This window comes from Sus scrofa, chromosome 10 (genome assembly GCF_054392235.1).
Source record: "Sus scrofa isolate SSC_HxYL_T2T_F1_AM1 chromosome 10, Sscrofa_HxYL_maternal_Yorkshire_Landrace_v2.0, whole genome shotgun sequence".
In the NCBI taxonomy this organism is placed as follows: domain Eukaryota; kingdom Metazoa; phylum Chordata; class Mammalia; order Artiodactyla; family Suidae; genus Sus; species Sus scrofa.
In genome coordinates, this window is record NC_139392.1 from 89,047,356 (window position 1) to 89,071,089 (window position 23,734).

Consider the following 23,734-nt stretch of genomic DNA (forward strand, 5'->3'; position numbering starts at 1 on the left):
ATGCAGAAAATACTGTTAGAGGGAAATGATTCATACAAAATATGAAGGCAATTACTCCCATGCTTAGAAGTCAGGTAGTCTTAGCCGCTATAGAGTTAAACCTGGAATTGAATGCTTATCTATGTTAATTTCCTAATGTACCCTGCAGACACTCCTGTTAGCTTCAAGACATTTAAGAATATCTTGAGAGTTAAGGTCACTCAAATCATTATCACTTATCTGGGGGAGCTTCTTTACTGTATATTTTATTATGATCTATTGAAGATTGATTATTGAACCACCAAATAGGTACTCTACCAATTAGCTAAATATTCCTCTCTAATCCATTTGCAAAATAACAAACAATAGAGGATCCATATGGAAAATACATTCCTGTCTTATTTATCTGTTTGGTCTCAGTTGACACACCAACCATAAGACAGAGAAGACATGTTGGTCAGGAGTCAGTCGCCAAACTGAATTGTAAAAATTGGAATTTGAGGTATGATTATCCCCTTCAAGGTGCTCGTAATTTATTTTTAAGAGACAAACTTCATGTATCAGAAACAGTATAAATAAGAATGAAGCAGAGTTACCATTGTGGCTCAGTGGTTAACGAATGTGACTAGGAACCATGAGATTGTGGGGTTCAATCCCTGGCTTTGCTCAGTGGGTTAAGGATCCCACGTTGCTGTGGCTGTGGTGTCGGCCAACGGCTACAGCTCCGATTGGACCCCTAGCCTGGTAACCTCCATGTGCTGTGGGTGTGGCCCTAAAACAAAAAAGTCCTAATAAGAAGAAGAAGAAGAAGAATGAAGCATCAAACTCCTTGTCATGAATTCTAAGAGCTCAGAGTATGAGAAGATGAACCTGAACCAGCAAAAAAATGTAACTGAGAAAGATGATTTTGGCCATTTACAGTCATTTTAAAACTTTGAGTAGCCCTCATGTGGGAAAGAAACCAAAGCTAATGTAGACATTTGAACATTAAGTCTATTAAATTGCAATCTGTGTAAGAACAAAAAAATAGCAAATCTCTTTGAGAATCCAGAAGGCCAATGTTTTAAGGATTTTGTTTTATCAAACCGCTTGTCCGAGAGGAAAGGAAGTGGTGGTGTGCGGTGTAACTTTGTCTTCTTCCCTCATCCTCCTCCTGGAAATCAGGCGGCAAAGCGCATCTCAAGTGACTGCGCCCTGATCAGTGACGCCGACCCCATGACGTGTTGGCCAGTCCTCTTCTTCTGTGTCAGTTAATGTTCTCGTAGTTTCCCAACTCCAGCAAGACACCATATGTTTCCTCAGGTTAGTCCATAACTCTTATTCTTTTCTCCTCTTGCTCCATCTAAAAAATGAATTTCCCTCACATGGTCACATATCCTAGAAAACAGTGGTGTTCAAGATCAAGAGCAAGTGAAATCACTTACATTTCTTTCTCTCTCTTCCCCTCCCTTTCTCTCCCCAGCCTTTGTAATTGAACATTGTGGGTTTTTCCTTTAATCGAAGACTTTCCAGTAGTCACTTTTCCAATTCCTGGTCTCATGTATAAAATCGTTCACGAGGACACATACGTGCATTAATTATGTCTGTATGTGAAAAGAGAGACATTCCACTTGTTGAGAAGTATGTGTGTGTAATACGTAATTTTGGCGCCCCAAATTATGGCAATTAAGTCCTCTGACCAGGAAATTTTAACTATATATCTAGAATGGCTAAGTGGCTTTTATCAGCATTAGATGACCCACTTATATATAATTTCATTTTTTTCATGCATTGGCCAAGCCTAATGATTAGAATAGTTGGCAATTTTACTTTGCTGAGAGTTCTAAGAACAAAGTAAAGCCCTCAACACCTCTACTTGTAAAGAAACTGTGTTCTAGGAAGGAGAACGCATTGCTTATAGATTTTTTAAGTAGCTTTGTGTCTCAGTCAGTGGTAACCTAGAGATGCTGATTTCAACTGTGTGTACACGTATAATCCTGTGCTCGAACCCAGCTTCCTCATCTTCCTTCCCTCTTTGCTCTCCCCTCATGCCCATCCCCACCCCAGCCTAGGTGGCTACAGAATAAATTTGGAGTCTGTCATTTGGGGAGGGTGGAACCATTGTGTCATTCATCTATATCTCTGAGTTCCCACAGCTTGAAATGCAGTAGATATGTCATCAATATTTACTGAATCTTATGTAGCTAAATGAAAACTTAGATAACAATAGATAGCAATAGATTTTATGCAAAAAAGGCATTAAGAGGAGCTTACGAGTAAGTACAGGGTCCCAGAGGCCAAGGGGGCAGGGAATCACAGTATAACGGCCCACTGGGGAACCTTTGTCCAGTCTAGTTGGACTCTCCCCTTCTTTCTCTTGCCTCGTGTTTACTGAATGCGCATGTTCTACACATACCTTCTCTTCCAAGGCAAACAACTATATTGCAGCTGGTAGTTACTATCTATGTTTTACTGTGAACAAAGTGCCCAGAGGCTGAATTGCACTCAGTAAAAGCATCCTCCTGATTTCTCATCGTGGTGCAGCAGAAATGAATTTGACTAGGAACCGTGAGGTTGCAGGTTCAATCCCTGGCCTTGCTCAGTGGGTTAAGGATCCGGCATTGTTGTGAGCTGTGGTGTAGGTCATAGACGTGTCTCGGATCTGGCATTGCTGTGGCTCTGGTGTAGGCCGCAGCAACAGCTCCGATTCAACCCCTAGCCTGGGAACCTCCATATGCCGCAGATGTGGCCCTAAAAAGACAAAAGACAAAAAAAATTTTTTAAATTAAAAATAAAATTAAAAAAATAAAAGCATCCTTCATATCCAGCCATTAAACAGTTTCCTATTTAATCACAGTTCAGAATGATTTATCTTCCCCTACAGAACATATCTCAGAAGTTGTGGGTATATTTTGTATTTCCCCATCTAGTATTGAAAATATTTTTTCATAGGTCTAAGAGGTTCCCCCACAAATAGGAAAGCTGACCCAATAGCCCAGAGTTTTGTAGGCCTGTTTCCCCATGACCTTTGATTGTAGCAGATACTTGCTGGCTACATGGATGAATGGGATGGAGAGAAAGTTGAGTATGTGCAATATGGAAAGATGGGAGGAGATGGACAACAATTCCTATGCATCTCTTCCTGCTCCCAGGTCCTACTAGTAAGAGTATGAGCGTTTGATGTATGCTTGTGTGGCTTCATCACCTCATACATTCTTATGTGGGAGAATTCATTTTCTCATGGTTTCCATGGGTCAGAGAAGTAAAATCCAAGTCAGTGAATGACCCCGTGTTTCAGTCTGCTCCATTACTGTTCCTGTTTGAGTTAATACAATTATTATTCCATATCATAGTTAAACTTTACAGAGATGCTCAATTCACCCTGGAAACACCAGAGTCTAGTTTTCCATTTGAAGCATACATCAAATCCAGTAAATTCAGGGACATATGACGTCCCCTTGACACTCATGTTTCATTATTCTACTAAATTTAATTGAAGAAAATATTTTTTATGTTATCTCTTTATGGTCTGAGAGTTGTACTTTTTTCTTTCACTCTGTCAAAACGTATCTGGTTTTTCAGTATTCCCGATGTGCCCTTTAAGGAAAAGTATTTGTTATCTGTAGAAAATATAGACAATTTGAAAAATCAACTACATAGATTTTCATCTGGCGTGAATATCTTAGAACTCTATATAGGGCGAGTTGATGTATATGCTGTGCACATTCACATAGCTCTGTTAGTGTCTCATGGCTGAGAATTAAACACCATTTATCATCTTCCGGACCCTTCACCCACTTTCCTCTCCTTTATGAGTGAGTAAAATTCCATTTTACTTCTTAAAATAATTCAAGGAAACTGCCATGTCTAATCAGAGAGTACAGATTTTTTCAGATCAGAGGCATGAGGAAGATATTTCAACTTCCATTAGCAGGTGTTAAAGTTTGATGGTGGTTCAGTCTGTAAGAACATACAAATTCTATTAAAACTTTTTTAACTTTTAGCTTTTTTAAACAATAAATGTTCATTTTTTAATATCTTCTTAACATTTATTTTTGGGTCCGCAGTGCAGGCACATCATGGACAGATCTTGTACATCTTTTCAGCAATTCACCTTGGCCCTGAGCTAGAAGGAACTCCTGTTAGAGGTGAGTTGGTGTTTTCTTTCTTTTTTTATATATTAAAATATAGTTTATTTACAATGTTGCATTGAATGTTTATTTATAAAATATTCTGGCAAGAATGAACAAAGACATATGCATAAATTCACTTCTTATACTTTCATATGTATCTGCTCTCAAACTCAACCAAGACCATTATTTAACAACAATGAACAAAAAGAATTGTTTAAAGAAGTTTTTGACTATGATGAGAGGAACATCCAGTAACTTAAGTGATGCACATGTTCATGACCTTCTACCTGTGAGGTGTCCCGGGTGCCTCTTCATTTATCTAGTCTGTGTTTATCACGTCATAATCAACTCTTAATTATATAAATATTTTATCATAATTTTACAGAAAACAGAATCAAAATTAGAGTAAATTATCAATCTTCATCTTTTTAGTAAACCAGTATTAAGGTTTATTTTTTTTTAAATTGTGATCAAGTTGAACCTTGCGAAAGTAACATAAAATTGTTGGGAGTTTTTAACATGCTTTCTATGATAAGACATTTGTTTTCTTTCTGATGGTATGAGATAAAATACTTATTAATAGAATTCATCTTTACTTCTATATTTGAAAATATGTAAACCTTAGCACATAGCTGGAAATTCTTCTGCAACCTCTACAATGTTGGTTAAAGAGATTTTGCATTTTATATCATTGGAAAAGCATCTTTAAGTTGTTGACTTTGCTTGTTCGCTATCTTATAATCTCATTTCCCTTCAAAAGTTTTAATATGTCTTAGCGATTTGGCACAAAGCATAACTATAAAAATGCTATACAACTATTTTATATTGGTGATTTTTTTTCTTTCTAAAATATGGGGTTAATGTTAGATCCATGAATATTTAGCATATTACAGTAAAAAAGGTACATATCGGAAAGCTATGTAAGTGAATGAATCAATACTTACAGAACTACAGGTAGTGAGAAGGTTGTAATTCTCAGCAGGAGTCGGAGACCAAATGGCAGTAATAATAAAAACAAGGAAGAAACTTCGTCTTCGAAAAAAATAATTATTCTAAATCTGTCAGTGAAATTAGACCTACGTGGGATAAAAAAGTCAGTAATCTCACATTTACTTAACTTAAATTGTTCTAGAAGTCTGTATTAAGTCAGATGGTGGTGAGTGCTGTATATCCTAGAAGTAATGCTTATCTGATTTCAAGAGTGACTGAGGATTTGTCTCTTCCACAAAGCTTTCCTGGACATCCTTATTTGTTCCCAGATGTATGGTGAACATCGCTCTTCTGATCTTTGTTCTTTGCCATCTTTATGACATAATTTCATCGTATCTCTTTTATTGAGATGTGACAGTCATTATATATTTGTATTTTGGCTCCTAATTTTCATGTTATCCTAAAGCCTTAAATCCTGTTTTTCTCATTCTGCATGGTTTTTTTAAATGTATTTTCATTTATTTACCCCATAAATATTTCTAATATGTCTATATGTATGTCTATATATATGTCCGTCCGTACATCAACCGCAAATATGAAACACCCCACTTTGAGAAGCAATGGGATGATATAGGAACAGCCACTTCCATCCTCAAAGGGTTACTGACTGCTTAGGAAGATGCACTTTGGGTCAGGAAGGTAAGGATGCAGAGTAGAACATGTTCATGCTGATAGCCGGGGGGATGTGGACTGTTGTGTATATTCAAAGGGGAACAAGAGTCCTTGTTCTGTTCAGAGGTAAGTAGGAAAGAAGTGGCTTCTGATTTACATTCTGAAAGAGAATAGGAAGAATTTGGCCATGTAGAAACATTAAAGAATCAGATACCAAAGGGATAAAACAGAAAATACCCTATGCTTGGGAATTTAGTACAGGGACAGCAAGTAATTTGGTTTGAGAATTAGGTCTTAGTAAAAAGAGGATTAATGGGGGAATGGCATGTAAAAAGTTAGGATTCCTTGATGGCTCAGCGGGTTAAAGATCTGGCATCATCACTGCTATGGTGCAGGTTCAATCCCTGGCCCCAGAACTTCCACATGGCATGCCATGGCCAAAAAAACGTTAAATAAAACAGAGACTACTTTGATTGTAAGAAAAATGAATATATATAGATATGTAGTTAGAGTGGGGTGAAATAAAGTTAGAATGGAGTGAAATTTGAAAGCATCTTGAATACAAAGTTAAAAAAAATAAATTGGATTTTATTTGAAGGTCAGCATAATAGCCAAGCATTAGCCCATTGTGCCCCTGCTGTTTCTTTGAAGCTATCTATTATTTGAAGGTAAAACTATAATTTTATACTTTCCATATTATTTTGCACATAGCATTATTCATATAACTTGGGATCCAATATCTCTGATCTTCTGACAGTGCTGTAGCTAAAATAGAGGGAGTTCTTAAGGATAGCAAGCCCAGTGCTGACCAACAATATTAAACAATAATTGTCAGGTCAAACCTCCAGTAGTTAGTATGCCTGCCAAAGACTTATCTAAATATATCCAACCACTTTGCCCTACAAGTTAGCTTAGAAATCTTGATAAAGCAGGCTCTCTGGATGGTTGTCATTTCCTTTCTGACATGCACAGAGCAGAATTTACTCTGAGAATGGCCTTTCCCCTGGTATTTTGATATATCTACTTAGGAAACTAGGAATCAATGACATGTAAAAATACTTTTTTTCCCCTTAAATGTCGGTATGGCATTCTTTAAACATCAGAACAAAATAATTAAGTAGCCTTGCTCTTTTTGTTTCTTATTTCCACTTCCTATCCATTCAGTGTTAACTGAGCACCTAATACACACTAGATTCTTTACAGGATGACAGAATACCAAAAAGAATATGTTTCTGTCTTCATAAACTCTGGTCTGTTAGGGAGTACACACAATGCAACAGTTTTAATAAATTGTAAAAAATGCTATAATAGAGAAATGAAATACTTGATGAAAACTGTAAAGAAGTAATTCCTATCTCTTACTGCATAATCTTGGTATTATTACTAAATATCCATCAAATACCTTTCAAATAACATTAATCAGGATAAAGCAATTCATTCATTCACGTAAACTCCCTGTAGCACTCCAGAAGGTGATTTAGGGCAGTGGCAATATGCTTTATAACTAAGCTGGTTCAAAGCCCGTTCTGTTGAAGTATAAGGTCAAGTAGAGATTCAAAAGGAAAGCTTACGTTTTCTATGCCAGCCCCCAATTCTCCCTCTCTGTCAATTTGTGTTTACACACTGTGTTGTCTGCTGCTCTGGAGAACTAAACTGTTATGGAAGGTTAAACCAGACAAGAAAAGCTTTGGTTTATTAGCAGCCTCGATTATGACACAGTGGTTTATGCAATTGTTTCTATGCATTTGCTGCAAACTTAATGTAATTTGTTATTTTAGTGCCTGAGTCCTTATAAAGCCTGATGTAAAAATAACAGCCCCAAAGCAATAAGAATTTGAATCATTTGCCTCAGGTTAAAGGGTGATCTTTATGAAAGTGGAAATCAAAATCTTAATTCTTCTATTAGAAAATGAAATGAAACTGATAAACTTTAATACATCCCTCCCGTATATTTCCCTACATACAGGTTATTTTGTTAAAAAATATTAAACTGCAGGGAAAATTTTAATTAAGACTGTAATCTTCTTCTTATTCCACTTGAGTGATCCTTAGAGTTGGCAAATTCCTAACCTTATACTTTTTCCTCAATGACTCTATTTGTGTGGGTCTAACACACCTTTCCACGGTTAAAAAGATAACTATAGAAGCTGACACGCAGGCTTGGAATGATCCTTATCTCTCCTGTGGTAATATGATTCTGCTCTGTGACCAAGACACCAGGAACCTTACCTCAAACCCACATATCAACAAGATACTGGATCTTGAATAACAAATTAGGGGAATGAGAGTGAAAAGCAGAGAAAGCATTCTTTTCAATAATAGAAAATCACTCCTACCTAGAGGCTGGTCCTCTGTGAGCACAGTTGTAACCTATGGCAACCATATTTTAATTTTGAGAAACCTTTCAGTTAACTTTTCCTCTCTGAAGTCAAGGTCACTTCAGGGAGAGAGTGTATGATCTTCTCGTGTTCTTCTGGCTACCTCTTCTGCCTCGTCAGCCTAGCCAAGTCATGGGAGCAAACACTATTTAGAAACGGATGTGCTGGCATCCAGGCCAGCTCCCAAGGGTCTGTCATGTTACTATGAATTCAGGGAAAATATGTTCTCTCCTTCAGGCTCCTCTGTCTCTTCTCTAGCACTCCTCCTTTTAACTTCCTTTTCTTTCCCATACTGAGGAATCTTAAGAGCGTGAAGGTACAGGAAGAAGCACCTTGTACAAGCAAAGTTTTATAATACTTGATTGAGATTCTTCAGGCAGACCAGTTTTTTATTAATTTTTTCTTTTTTTTGCAATTTATTTACACTTATTTTAATTTTTCCATTATAGCTGGTTTAGAGTATTCGGTCAATTTTCTACTGTACAGCAAGGTGACCCAGTAACACATACATGTATACCTTCTTTTTATTCACCTTATCAGGCTCCATGCTAAGGGACTAGACATAGTTCCCAGTGCCATACAGCAGAATCTCATTGCTTATCCATTCCAATGGCAATAGTTTGTATCTGTTAACCCCAAATTCCCAATCTGTCCCGCTCCCTCCCCCTCCCCCTCAGCAACCACAAGTCTTTTCTCTAAGTCCATGATTTTCTTTTCTGTGGAAAGGTTCATTTGTGCATATATTACATTCCAGATATAAGTGATATCATATGGTATTTGTCTTTCTCTTTCTGACATGTTTCACTCAGTATGAGAGTCTCTAGTTCCATCCATGTTGCTGCAAATGGCATTATGTCATTCTTTTGGATGGCTGAGTAGTATTTCATTGTGTTTATATACCACATCTTACTAATTCAACCATCTGACGATGGACATTTGGGTTGTTTCCATGTCTTGGCTATGGTGAATAGAGCTGCAGTGAACAAGCGGGTGCATATGTCTTTTTCAAGGAAAGTTTTGTTCGGATATATGCCCAAGAGTGCAATTGTTGGGTCATATGGTAGTTCTATATATAGTTTTCTAAGGTACTTTCATACTGTTTTCCATAGTGCAGGCAGACCAATTTTTAAAACCCGGGAATTCATTTATGGGATGTATGTCCCTAACTCTTAAGTAGTTGGGGGGTTGTTTATCCTACCTTAACAGGGTACAATTAATGTTGTCAAATTTCTATAAGAACAGCTTAATTCTTCATTTACATGTGAGATTTTTGAAGGAAAAGAAACTCCGGTACAGACCAAAGCATCAGGTTGCTTGACTTTTTGCAGTTGATTGGATCCAAATATTCCAAGCACAAGCCATGTTTTCTGTGGCATTCCAGCAATTACTATCAGGTGGTATTAATACACATATATCTTAATCCATGATCACTTTAATTAACATATCAGACTCCTGGGCATAACACCATTAATCTAATTTTTTAAAAGCTGGATTTAGACTTGAACCTATACCATAAAATCAAACATATCTGTCTGTGGTGTTACATGGACTGAAGTTCTAATAAGACATAACTTTTCCTATATTATGGTGTGCATTTCCTGAACCATTGAAAGACAACCCCAAAACTACTTGAACTGACCAATAAATTTAGCAAAGTAGCAGGATATAAGATTAACATTCAGAAATCAGTTATATTTCTGTATACTAACAAGGAAATATTAGAAAAGGAATGCAAAAGTACAATACCTTTTAAAATTGCACCCCCCAAAATCAAGTACCTGGGAATACACCTGACCAAGGAGGTAAAGGACTTATAGGCTGAGAACTATAAAACATTCATCAAGGAAATTAAAGAAGATGTAAAGAAATGGAAAGATATTCCATGCTCCTGGGTTGGAAATATTAATATTGTAACAGTGGCTGTACTACCCAAAGCAATCTACAGATTGAATGCAATCCCTATCAAATTACCCATGACATTTTTCACAGAACTAGAACAACAATCCAAAATTTATGTGGAACCACAAAAGACCCAGAATTGCCAAAGCAATCCTGAGAAACAAAATCCAAGCAGGAGGCATAACTCTCCCAGACTTCAGACAATATTACAAAGCCACAGTCATCAAGACAGTGTGGTACTGGTACCAAAACAGACAGATAGATCAGTGGAACAGAATAGAGAACCTAGAAATAAATCCAGACACCTATGGTCAATTAATCTTTGACAAGGGAACCAAGAACATAAAATGGGAAAAAGACAGTCTTCTCAGCAAGTATTGCTGGGAAACCTGGACAGCTGCATGCAAATCAATGAAACTAGAATGCACCCTCACACCATGCACAAAAATAAACTCAAAATGGCTTGAAGACTTAAGTATGAGACAAGATACCATCAAACTCCTGGAAGAGAACATAGGCAAAACATTCTCTGACATCCACCTTATGAATATTTTCTCAGGTCAGTCTTCCAAAGCAACAGAAATAAGAGCAAAAATAAACCAATGGGACCTAATCAAACTGACAAACTTTTGCATAGCAAAAGAGACCAAAAAGAAAACAAAAAGACAACTTACAGAATGAGAGAAAATAGTTTCAAATGATGCAACTGACAAGGGCTTAATCTCTAGAATATACCAACAACTTATACAACTCAACAGCAAAAAAGCCAAGAACACAATGAAAAATGGGCAAAGGACCTGAATGGACATTTTTTCCAGGGACGATGTACAGATGGCCAACAAGCACATGAAAAAATGTTCCACATCACTGATTATTAGAGAAATGCACATCAAAACGACCACGAGATACCACCTCACACCAGTCAGAATGGCCATCATTAATAAGTCCACAAATAACACATGCTGAGGGGGTGTTGAGAAAAGGGAACCCTTCTGCACTGTTGGTGGGAATGCAAATTGGTACAACCACTATGGAGAACAGTATGGAGGTTCCTCAGAAATCTATACATGGAACTACCATATGACCCAGTAATCCCACTCTTGGGCATGTATCCAGACAAAGCTTTCCTTAAAAAAGACACATGCATTTGCATGTTCATTGCAGCTCTATTCACAATAGCCAAGACATGGAAACAACCCAAATGTCCATCGTCAGATGGTTGAATTAGTAAGATGTGGTATATGTAGACAATGGAATACTACTCAGCCATAAAAAAGAAGAAAATCATGCCATTTGCAGCAACATGGATGGAACTAGAGACTCTCATACTGAGTGAAACATGTCAGAAAGAGAAAGACAAATACCATATGATATCACTTATATCTGGAATGTAATATATGCACAAATGAACCTTTCCACAGAAAAGAAAATCATGGACTTAGAGAAAAGACTTGTGGTTGCCAAAGGGGAGGGGAAGGGAGTAGGGTTGTTGGGGAGTTTGGGGTTACTAGATACAAACTATTGCCTTTGGAATGGATTAGCAATGAGATCCTGCTGTGTAGCACTAGGAACTATGTCTAGTCACTTATGATGGAGAATGATAATGTGTGAAAATAGAATGTATACATGTATGTGTAACTGGGTCACCGTGCTGTACAGTAGAAAAAAAAATTGTTTTTGGGAAATAAATATTAAAAAATAATAATAACAAAAAATAAAAAATAAAGAACTCACAGTGTAGTACAAAGGACAGCTGCAGTGTATTAAAAATAATATTTTTTGATACAGGATCCTAGGAAAGTGTACATGAGCACCTAATATGCAAGGTCAAGGCAGTTAAAACATCAAATAGAAATATTTGTAGCCACATGTTTAGCCTTTGATATATAGTATCTGGAACTATTTCCAAGAGTTTTTGTTTTTTTTTAAACAGAGTTTCTTCATCTATATAGAGTAGCTTTCTACTGACTAGCCAATAGTGAGTGGATGGCATTCATCCCCATAAAATATGTGGTAATTTTTAAAACCTTTTAAGGAACTGCTGGAAAAGTTTCATTCTATCAGGAATAATTAGGGTTGGAGTTATGACTAGAAAAACCAAATCAATGTCCTTGAGCTTTTATTCTTATGTTCTCTCTCTTTTTTTAATGGCGTGGGTATTACAGGGCATGCTAGATTTCACTGAGAATGTGAAGAATGAAGATACGATTTTTTTTTTAAAAAAAAGCAGCATTCTCAAAGGAAATACTCAGTCAAGGCAGAAGTCACTGAGGCAATACCGTACATGTGTTAAGACATTGCAAGTAGAGAATGCATGTGAACACAAAGGGGGAGCTTTTCTATAATGTCTGGTACATTTGAGAAATATATTACATCAGTTGTGCCACCCAGACATTTAATGGACATTAAACTTTTCTAGTGAAAGAAAGTAAAAATTCCATTTTCAATTTTTATATTTTATTTTTGATGGTGCGCAGGGAGAGGAGATTTAAAAATGGTGCAGAATTGGAAAAATGAAGTGATCATCTAAGAATCTTTATCTTCCTTTTAGACTTGTCATTTCCATTGAAATGAAAATAAATATGAAACATATAGCTTAGGTTAAGAGGTCACAGGAAAATAAATTTAAAGTTTTAAGGCCAAAATATTTGTGGCAAAATGCTTGTTGAGTTCTATAAGAATTCAAAATCCTATTAAAAATCTTGAGAACCCCAAGGGGCCACAGAGGCAGGTTGCTCAGTTTACAGAACTCAGAAGAGAATGACTTGGTGGAAGCATTCTTGAGGATTTTCTTGATCCCAGGCCACTGCCTCTATATACACAGGTTAAAGCATTTCTGTTGTTATATTTAGGGCCGTTGGAATCTTTGGTCTGCTGGTGCTGGTGGAACCATCCTGGAAATCAAAAGGCTACATCATAACAAAGTTGAGCAGAAGTGGCCTGGGAGGGTAGATGCTAGAGGCTAGCTCATGCCTGACTTTGTAGGCACAGCTAAGTGATTAACTATTATTCTAATGGGAGCCCACTCTAGGGTTTTTCTAGCTGGGATGGGTGTGGGGAGCAACATACTCCAGTTTGGATTTTTAAGAAAATGACTCTTGGTACAGTGGGGAGAAGTAACTGGAATAGGGCTTGTTTGGAAGCAGAATGACCAATTAGGAGTCTGTTCTGGTGGACCAAACCACAGAAGCTGGTCCTTGGAAGAGGTGATAGCAAGAGGTAGAGGTACAAGACAAAAAACGGAGTCTTGGATTGGATGTAGGAGAAGAGGAAACTAGAGAATAGAAAAACAAATCCTAGATTCTGGTCTGAGTTCCTGTGTGAGTGGGGATGCTGTTTATTGAGATGACAGTGATGTTGGACAGGTACTTAGGTGTGAAAACCAAAAATCCTTTAAAGGTGACCAGGGCCTCTTGTCCTTTCATATAAGCACCCTGTGTGCAAAGAAACACAGCTCTGTTTTTTCATTGGGAAGTGGCAGTATTCAATTAGTGATTGCCTGGTGTGAGTGTGTGTGCATGTTTCATGGCAAATGATAGTTTTATTCTAATTGATACTTCAAACAACAGTGTCATGATAGCCAAACCTGAAAACTGTACATAATGTTTATTATCTGGTTTTATAAAAAAAGCAAGTGGACAACAAATCAATTTTATCACTAGAAAAATCAACACCTTAGAACGATGCATGTTCAGAGTATCTCCTCATTAATGTGCTCCTTTATTCAAGAATATCTTTTTGGATACTCAACAACATCCATATTTTGTTGGATAACTTTTATTGTTTTAGTGAATGGGTAAGATATGTTTAATAATTCACTCTTTTGAGAATAGTTTAACAGTTTTACAAGGCATTCATTTACTGGGCAGGATAGGTGCACACTTTATATACCCAGAATGAATGAAACACAAACCCTGCCTGTAGAAATTAAGAGAAACGACAAAAGAAGCTCACAAATCACTTGAATAAAAATCAAAGTGAAAAATATTTCTCTGACCATCCTTTTCTTGTTTGTTTGTTATCCTATGTAACTAATGACCCATTCTCTTTCCAGCTTCCAGGGACTTAAAAATTTCATTGAGGAGACAGTTTCTTTCAACCTTCATGTCCAATTCTGACACAGTCCTAAGAGCTGCCCGTAATATCCAGAAGGTATTTTAATGGTTATCATTTATTATTTTTGAGGAACAATCAGTGAATGAAATTACTTGGCTTTCCAGTTGGTGACACTGCTCACTGATGACAGCAGACCCTCTGTGTTATTGGTCAACAGTTTTATTTCACGTCCCGAATCAACTTCCTTTATCACTTTACTTGTCATCAGTTGCAACCCTGACCTTTCCTCCTCAAGGAAGCTTGACAGTTTTTAATTCTTACTTTCAGACAATTATTTTCCCTTGTATTAAGATCACTGTAAATCCACCCCCCCCACTGCTAATAATGAACTATTTCATAGAAAAAAAATACTACAGTTATAGTAAAGTAAACTCTCCTAAAATCTTCTAAAATACTGTCCAAAATACCACATAGGCTTTGGTATTTCCATTTACGCTTAACTCTGCTTACACAAGAACTTAACCAAAGACACTTAAACAGATAGTTTCAGTTTAAGACCAAGATGATGGACAATTACATTACGTTTAAAGTCCAGTTAAATGAGTAACCTGATCATAAGATTAGTTCTAAAGATTAAAATAAGGTTTTCCTCCCTACTTCTTATTTTTGTGGCTAGTACTACTATCCATCTGGTTTTCTCAGCCAGAGGTTAGGATATATAATTCTTACATTTTACTGATCTGTGTTCCTAGATCCCATCAACTGTCTCACCTGTAAGTTTACCCTGTTTCTGAACATTCCTTTCTTCTGCCATGCTGCTGCCTGAGTTTAGACTCAAACCTTGTGACCACTGGATAATCTCTTGCCTGATCTCCATCTCTCAGCTGAATCTTTTCACTGCTTCCATAGGGGTCTTTCTGACCCATAAATACAATTGTCCTCAAAAAAATTCCAGCAGCTCTGTAGAACTATATATGTGTATACTAGTTCTGCATTGTGTGTGTGTGTGTGTGTGTGTGTGTGTGTGTGTGTGTGTGTGTGTGTGTGTGTGTAGGTCAGAGTTTTAACTAGAGAAACAATCCCTGCCCAGGCTGAGAAGGCAGCTCTGCTGGCCCCATACCACCCTTGTAATCGTGTAGCAACAACATACCTTATGTCCTTGCTAGCAGCCCTGCTAGCCATGTTCCAAGCATTGCTTATCCGTTTAGTTTTTGTCATCTTGTTTACTCAGCTTCTTAGGCAGGAAAACTGTGTGCTTGGGAAAGGGGGTTGGGGGGGCAGACTGCTTGCATGTGAAAAACAAGACCCGGAAGTCTGTGTTGTATAAAATCTACCCAGAACAAAGACCTGGTGCTCAGACTCTGGAGGTGACTCTGAGCCCACACCAGTGCTGAATAAGCCTGGCTATTACACATCTCCGAGTGCGGCTTGTCTCTTTCTGCTGCCACGGGTTCTGCAACATATGTAGTTCTATATGGTATACACACTCTCTTATTTATTTACTTTATTATTTATTTATTTATACATCTAAACTTGCTAGAATGGTAAACAAGATCATTCACACTTGCCCCTGCATTTTCGTTCTTTTTTTCAGTATTAATCTTCTCTCTCCATAGACGTTGTTCCATCCTTAGCTATGCAGAAGGTTTTCTAACTTAAAGTCTCCATTCAAGTTTACTGTCTTTAAATATAAAAGTCAACTTAGGTGCTGTGTTCACTGTGTTCTCTTGGACCTTTCATCTTAGTCTGTTACATCACTTAGCAAAAGACTTGGATTTTCATGTTGTCTCCAAGACTAGACTGTGTGTCCCTTGAGTTTAGGGTCTCCAGCCAGTACTAGTGTGTATCTAAAACATGATTTCTGTAAATTCTTGTCAAATAAAAAATGAAGGAAGGAGTGAATAAATTTCTTCATAACCTTGGTTTCTTCTGTATTAGTTTCTTTCTTTTCTCTTTACAAGTTCCCCAGAGACCAAAGGTTGATTCTTCAGTCTCTCTACCTGGAGATTAAGTTAATTCTATCTGTTGTTGTAACCATCCGTCTCTTAGGTCTCTGCCTATTGAGTTCCTTTAGACTCTTCCCAACTCCAGAGAAGCTAATTTAACAGACACCCTTTCCAATGGGTGCCACGCTTTTCCTATATTCACTTCTCTGGATAGACTTCCTTCTAATTCCTTTCATTCACCTCCTAGCCCCAAGTAACTGCCCCATGCATACTGTGCTTTTCAGATCTGAGCCACTTTCTGATTAATCTTTCTCACTCCCTGTGTTATTCGTGGTCACCACATTAACTGCTACTTTTATTCTTTTGCTTTATAATCCTTTTTTTTTTTTGTCTTTTGTCTTTTGTCTTTTTTGTTGTTGTTGTTGTTGTTGCTATTTCTTGGGCCGCTCCCGCGGCATATGGAGGTTCCCAGGCTAGGGGTCGCATCGGAGCTGTAGCCCCCGGCCTACGCCAGAGCCACAGCAACGCGGGATCCGAGCCGCGTCTGCGACCTACACCACAGCTCACGGCAACGCCGGATCGTTAACCCACTGAGCAAGGGCAGGGACCGAACCCGCAACCTCATGGTTCCTAGTCGGATTCGTTAACCACTGCGCCACGACGGGAACTCCTGCTTTATAATTCTTTTAGTCCAAATAAATAGCGCTCTTTGGCATGATACTCTTCCCTGCTCCCTTACTGATTTAGAGTAGTGACAGGGTATGCTCCAATTTTTTCACTAATTCCCCCTCCCCAAAATGTGTAGATTCTTTCCTTGATTCCAAATACTTGCTTAGCCAGTTCTTGTGCTTCCTGTGATATTTCATGGAATGACAGTCTGGAGCACAAGATAGACTTTCCAAACTATTCTAGAAAAATGCCTAGGAGCTAGAGGGCTGTAGTTCATTAATATAGTGCTGTACTATTTAGGCAATAGTATCAGTGTTGTAACAGAGAAGATAACTGGGTGTGAGGGTAGAAAACAAACTGAAACAAAAGTCAAAATTATATTTAGGAATAAAGTATTTAAATGTATATTATTATTTTGTCACTACAAGCAACATGTGGAATTAATTATTTGAATTATCATGACTAAGAGGAGAATAATCAAAAAAAGAGAGTAAGATGTTTCTTTAATTCCTTTTAGGAAGTTAAGAAAAAGCATTTCATAGTTGCAAAGTAATAGAGCACATCTGGATTGGTGAAAGCCATGTAATCAGGATTGACAATCTGACATATAAGATAGACTGGTATGACTCCTCAGTTAATGACTATAGATATCATATGTGGCCGACTATTGGAAGGATTAACATAGACATGAAGTCCACTCAAATGAAACAAAATCTCTGACCCTTATTTCTGATGGTAACAGAAGCTGAGATTTGTTATGCTATGTGGATTCAGTATTTCTTAAAAGAATAAACAATTAAAAAAATATTCTGAAAATACAAAATTTCAGCCACTTTGTATATATGTCTATATAGGTACATTTATATAGGTATATAGATGTAGGTATGTAAAAATAAATATAGATATTTTCAAATATAAAAAAAAATTTCTACCATTATTCCCATTCTTGGCATTTGATCTGGTGATGAATAGAGACTGCCTTTTTCTTTTTCTTTTAAATTATTCAATGAATTTTATTAGATTTATAGTTGTACAACGATCATCACAACCCAACTTTATAGCATTTCTATCCCGAACTCCCAGCCCATCCCCCCACTCCCCAAGCTTCGTCCTTTGGAAACCATAAGTTTTTCAAATCTGTGAGTCAGTGTCTGTTCTGCAAAGAAGTTCAGTCTGTCCTTTTTTTAGATTCCATATGTAAGTGATAGCATATGATGTCTGACTAACTTCACTTAGCATGATAATTTTTAGGTCCAACCATGTTGCTGCAAATGCCATTATTTCTTTCCTTTTAATGGCTGAGTAATATTCCATTGTGTATATGTACCACTTCTTCTGGATCCACTCCTCTGTCAATGGACATTTAGGTTGTTTCCATGTCTTGGCTATTGTAAATAGTGCTGCAGTGAACATTGGAGTACATGTGTCTTTGCAAGACCTGGTTTTCTCTGGATAGATGCCCAGGAGTGGGATTGCTGGATCAAATGGTAGTTCTATGTTTAGTTTTCTGAGGAATCTCCATACTGTCTTCCTCAGTGGTTGTACCAATTTACATTCCCAACAGCAGTCTAATAGGGTTCCCTTTTCTCCACACCCTCACCAGCATTTATTGTTTGTAGGCTTTTTGATGATGGCCATTCTGGCCAGTGTAAGGTGGTACCTCATCGTGGTTGTGATTTGCATTTCTCTCATAAGTAGTGATGTTGAACATCTTTTCATGTGTTTTTTGGCCATTTGTATGTCTTCTTTGGAGAATTGTCTGTTTAGATCTGCCCATTTTTCGATGGGGTTGTTTTTTTTTTTTTTTTTTTTGGCATTGAGCTGCAGGAGATTGTTTATAAATTTTGGAGATTAATCTCATGTCAGTTGCTTCATTTGAAAATATTTTCTCTCATTCTGTGGGTTGTCTTTTTGTTTTATTTAGGGTTCCCTTTGCTGTGCAGAAACTTTTAAGTTTAATTAAGTTCCATTTGTTTATTTTTGTTTTTATTGTCATTACTCTAGGAGGTGGATCTGAGAAGATATTGCTGTGGTTTAAGTCAGAGAGTGTTTGGCCTATGTTTTCTTCTACGGGTATGGTATCCATTCTTATATTTAGGTCTTTAATCCATTTTGAGGTTTTTTTTCTTGTTTTTTTTTTTTTTTGGTATTTTTGCCATTTCTTGGGCTGCTCCCACAGCATATGGGAGGCTCCGAGGCGAGGGGTCTAATCGGAGCTGTAGCTGCTAGCCTACGCCAGAGCCACAGCAACGCTGGATCCAAGCCGCGTCTGCGACCTACACCACAGCTCACGACAACGCTGGATCATTAACCCACTGAGCAAGGGCAGGGATCGAACCCACAACCTCATGGTTCCTAGTCGGATTTGTTAACCACTGCGCCACGACGGGAACTCCCTGAGTTTATTTTTGTGTATGGTGTTAGGGAGTGTTTTAATTTTATTCTTTTACATGTGGCTGTCCAGTTTTCCCAGCACCACTTATTGAACAGGCTGTCTTTTCTCCATTGTATGTTCCTTTGTCATAGATTAGTTGACTATAGGTATGTTGGTTTAATTCTGGGCTTTCTATCCTGTTCCACTGATCTATATTTCTGTCTTTGTGCCAGTACCATACAGTTTTTGATGACTATAGCTTTGTAGTATAGTCTGAAGTCAGGAAGCCTGATTCTTCCTGCTCCAATTTTCTTTCTCAGTATGGCTTTTGCTATTTTGGGTCTTTTGTTCTTCCAAACAAACTTTAAGATATTTTGTTTTAGTTCTGTAAAAAATGTCCTTGGTGCTTTGATGGGGATTGCATTGAATCTGTAAATTGCCTTGGGTAGTATAGTCATTTTGATAATATTGTCTCTTCCAATCCAAGAGCATGGTATGTCTTTCCATCTGTTTGTGTCATCTTTGATTTCTTTAATCAGCATCTTACAGCTTTCAGAGTACAAGTCTTTTGACTTTTTAGGAGGGTTTATTCCTAAGTATTTTATTATTTTTGATGCAGTGGTAAATGGGATCGTTTCCCTAATTTCTCTTTCTGGTCTTTTGTTCTTAGTATATAGAAATGCCATTGATTTCTGTGTATTAATTTTGTATCCTGCGACTTTGCCAAATTCATTGATGAGCTCTAACAGTTTTCTGGTGGTGCGTTTAGGATTTTCTAGGTATAGTATCATATCATCTGCAGATAGTGATAGTTTTACTTCTTCCTGTCCAAATTGGATTGCTTTTATTTTTTTTTTCTCTGATTGGCATGGCTAGGACTTCTAAAACTGTGTTGTGTAGTAGTGGTGAGAGTGGACATCCTTGTTTTATTCCTGATCTCAGCAGGAATTCTTTTTCATCATTGAGAATGATGTTAGCTGTGGGTTTGTCATATATGGCCTTTGTTATGTTGAGGTAGGTTCCTTCTATGCCCATCTTCTGAAGGGTTTTTATCAGAAATGGGTGTTGGATTTTGTCAAAGGCTTTTTCTGCATCTATTGAGAGGATCATATTGTTTTATTCTTCAGTTTGTTAATGTGGTGTATCACACTGATTGATTTATGGGTATTGAAGAATCCTTGCATCCCTGGGATAAATCCCACTTGATCATGATATACAATCTATTCATGTATTGTTGGATTCAGTTTGCTAATATTTTGTTGATGATTTTTGCATCTATGTTCATCAGTGATGTTGGTCTGCAATTTTCTCTTTTTTTTTGGTATCTTTGTCTGGTTTTGGTATCAGGGTGATGGTGGACTCATAGAATGAGTTTGGGAGTGTTTCTTCCTCTGCAATTTTTTGGACTGGTTTCAGAAGGATAGGTGTTAGCTCTTCTCTAAATGTTTGATAGAATTCGGCTGTGAAGCCATCTGGTCCTGGACTTTTGTTTGTTGAAAGTTTTTTAATAACAGTTTCAGTACTTGTGACTGGTCTGTTCATCTTTTCTATTTCATCTTGCTTTAGTCTTGGAAGATTGTACTTTTCTAAGAATTTTTCCATTTCTAGGTTGTCCATTTTATTGGCATATAATTGCATGTAGCAGTCTCTTATGATCCTTTGTATTTCTGTGATGTCCCTTATAACTTCTCCATTTTCATTTCTAACTTTATTGATTTGAATCCTCTCTTTTTCTTGATAAGTCTGACTAAGGGTTTATCAATTCTGTTAATCTTTTCAAAGAACCAGGTTTTAGTTTCATTGATCTTTTCTATGATTTTCTTAATTTCTGTTTCATTTATTTCTGCTCTGATCTTTATGATTTCTTTTCTTCTGCTAACTTTTGGTCGTGTCTGTTCTTATCTCTAGCTGCTTTAGATATAAAGTTAGATTGTTTATTTGAGCTTTTTCTTTTTTCCTGAGATAGGGTTGTATTGCTATAAACTTCCTGTTAGAACTGCTTTTGTTGCATCCCATAATTTTGGGGTGTTGTATCTTTGTTGTCATTTTGCTTCTGGTTATTTTTTACTTTCGCCTTTGATTTCTTCAGTGATCCACTGGTTGTTTAGTAGCACAGACTGCCTTTTTCATTTTCTCCTCTCCCTTCCTTCTTTCTTCCCTTTCCTTCTTTGTCTTCCTTCATTTCTTTCTTTTTTCTTTGATTCTTTTTCTTTCTCTCTCTTTCTTTCCCTCCCTCTCTTTCCTTCCTTATTCCTTTCTTTCTTTCTTCATGAACTTCCATGTAATGAAGCTCATGATAAGTCTTTTGTATCTTTTATCTTAAGTAGGGATCTGCCCAGAGACAACCTAATTCAACACTTTTTATTGTATTAAAATAAATTTTATCTTGTGGTAGGAACAGTTGAAAAATAATTCTGAACAGTAGTTTTTAGAGTAGATACATGCTTTTTTCTTTATCTGCTGTCATTATCCTGATAAATTCTACCATTGCTCTGTTTAACCCTGTTAAAACTTATTAGTTTGATTGCTTTATCTGCTCATTCATAAAATGAAATCTCTAGAAAATAGGATATTTCAGCCATAGGGTCTATATAGATCTTTTTCCCTGAAAGGTCAACCACTAAATTAGCATTGTACTTGATAAGTTTACTTAGAATATCTATCCATTTCTACAAATGCTGAGAAACAAAATGCACATTTGTATCTTAATATTTGCTTTAAAAATTTATATAAGCAGATTAATATTAACTTTCTATTCAAAAAGCATGATTTGAAAGTACTTTCGTGTTTTCTTGCATGTGTCCTGGCACAGCAAATTTCTGAGATCCTTTTTAAAAGATCAGTGTGAAGAAGAATGAAGCATTGAAAGGCTGTCAAATTAGAAAAAAAAATGCTGGTTTATAAATTAGAAAACAAACTCCCCCCCTGCCCCCGAGTCTGAACTCTGTTCTGAATTTCTACCATAGATATTGTTCAGTGTTATGACCCAAGGTAAATATTTGTCTCTTTCATAAGATTTTTTTGGCAAATATCCAGCATTTAATTCCATATTAATACAGAGGAGGAAGTATGTCCATGTGTTGGGGGAAGGGGTATTTGTTTCATGTAGCCCCAATTAGAACCTTAGGTAAAGATCATAAAATTTTGAAATGATTCTGTTTTGACAGACTTCCAACATGGTGCATATGTTAAGGAAAAGTAGAGCTTAATTTAATGTAATTAAAAAGCATATGGACAATAGTGTCAAATCTAGGTCTTCCCAAGCATTAACTTTGTTTAAATATTAAAAACAATCTTTTTAATGTAAATAAATAAATAAGAAAAATGAAATTTTGATGTTGTGGGTAGATATCTCTATCCATCTTTCTTTGTTAAAGTTCCAAATGCTACTACAGTAAAAATATTCCTTTGCCAAAGGGGACTATTGTGTTACGTACACAAAGACAATCTTTGGTGAGAAAGAAGCAAGAAGGCGCAGAATTCACTTTGTGGGTTAAAAGGGACAAAACTTTTTTTTTTTCTTTTCTGTGTAAGTATTCCAATGACATATTATAAATGACAGTTACTTTTTAGTAGGCTCTGGGAATCTTTGGTCCAATACTTTGTCTGCTGAAGTTATATTTCACAATGACCTATTTTAAAACCTAGAATTACACTTGGATTTGTTCTAAGTTTTCTTATTTTTGTTTCTAACTCTATTCTGACACATTCATTTGACCTATTTAAGATCAAACATAAGCTTCATCAATACTCTTCATTAATAATTAAATTGTAGTAAAAATGCATATGTAAATAGGTAAGAATTACAAAATCCTATAGCCTTTAACATCTAAAAACTGAGCAGGACTTGTAAAACATATTATATAGCATATTGTCAATTTAGGCAACGTATTCCCACTTGAAACATGCTGCAGGATTCATCATCTATGATCCAGCAATTGACACTGGTGACGAAATTAGAAGTTATAAGTTGTATAATCATTGTGTGTGTGTGTGTGGGTGTTTGGGAGGCTGGTTGCAAACTGGAGCAGAAGTCTTAATAAATAATACATGATTTATGAAGCAAAGTGCCATTTTTGGTTCATACCCCGAACCATGATACTTGGGTAACTTTGGTTTACCACGATTTTAATAAAATCATAAACAAGAAAGCATTATTGTACTAAGTTATTTTACCTCAGTGTTCAATGAACAATTTGACCCAATTATTTCTTATTTTCAGATGATGCTTAATTGACTTCCTGGCTAATAACAGTGATGCTTTTGCAGACCCAAAGTGTTTTAAGGCACACAATTAGAAAGAATTTGAAATACAGGGGAAAGGAAATAAGGAGAATAAATGTGTTTAAAAGAGAGGATTTTCATTCAAATTTGGAGATACAGAGCTTCAGACAGCTGTGAGACGTATAAGTGGACACATCAGGACAATGAGTCGGATATGTGGAGAGCGATGGGGTATGGTCATGATGGAGGCCTGGAGAAATGCTTAAGACCAGCCATGGGGAGTGCACATTGAGAAAAGAGATGATTTTAGAACAGTGCCCTGGGAAACTCCACTATTTCAAGAGATAGTGGGAGAATTATCTAACCAAGGAACCAGAGAATAGTCCAAAAGGCCCGAGGAAAGCAAGTGAAATGATGTCATGAAGTGAGGCAAGTAAATATTGTAAGAACAAAAAATGGCCAATTTATTATATGCTTTCGTAACATGATTTAGTT

General features: G+C 36.8%; 1 long non-coding RNA gene across 2 annotated transcripts in view; it reads left to right on the top strand.

The window, feature by feature from the left end:
* LOC110255714 (uncharacterized) overlaps window positions 1-23,734 on the top strand; it is a 754,959-nt gene that overhangs the window by 197,604 nt on the left and 533,621 nt on the right. Inside the window, exons 4-5 of one of the 2 annotated variants that reach the window (XR_014818117.1) lie at window positions 4,026-4,106; window positions 14,025-14,122. This is a non-coding gene — a long non-coding RNA (uncharacterized LOC110255714). The remainder of the gene's footprint in view (window positions 1-4,025; window positions 4,107-14,024; window positions 14,123-23,734) is intronic. The other variant, XR_002336416.2, reaches the window with a different exon arrangement.